This window comes from Grammomys surdaster, unplaced genomic scaffold (genome assembly GCF_004785775.1).
Source record: "Grammomys surdaster isolate TR1022 unplaced genomic scaffold, NIH_TR_1.0 254, whole genome shotgun sequence".
NCBI lineage: Eukaryota > Metazoa > Chordata > Mammalia > Rodentia > Muridae > Grammomys > Grammomys surdaster.
In genome coordinates, this window is record NW_021604695.1 from 1,163,389 (window position 1) to 1,163,728 (window position 340).

The 340-nt window shown below is 40.0% G+C and overlaps 1 protein-coding gene across 1 annotated transcript in view; it reads left to right on the top strand.

Annotated features, from left to right (window-relative positions):
• The window catches only part of LOC114627482 (ER degradation-enhancing alpha-mannosidase-like protein 2), a 28,060-nt gene that overhangs the window by 16,001 nt on the left and 11,719 nt on the right, over positions 1-340 (top strand). The window lies entirely within an intron of this gene.

A 340-nucleotide genomic window follows, 5' to 3' on the forward strand; every position in this document is an offset into this window, starting at 1 on the left:
AGAGAGAGAGAGAGAGAGAGAGAGAGAGAGAGAGAGAATATGGATATGTGTATGTGTGTGCGTGTGCGTGTGTGTGCGTGTGAACTGTTTTGCTTTTTGCTTTTTGGTACTGAGGATTAAACCAGGGTCTTGCAGATGCTAAACAGACATTCTGCTGCTGAGCTTCATGGCCACACTCTCTTAGATATTTAGGCACTGGAGTCACAAACTTGCCTTGCGTCTGAGACATTCTAGAAACAAGTTCTCATCTTTCACCTACATTCTCTCTAAGCAAGAACAAATACTTTAGTTTATTCTTTCTTTCTTTCTTTCTTTCTTTCTTTCTTTCTTTCTTTCTTTC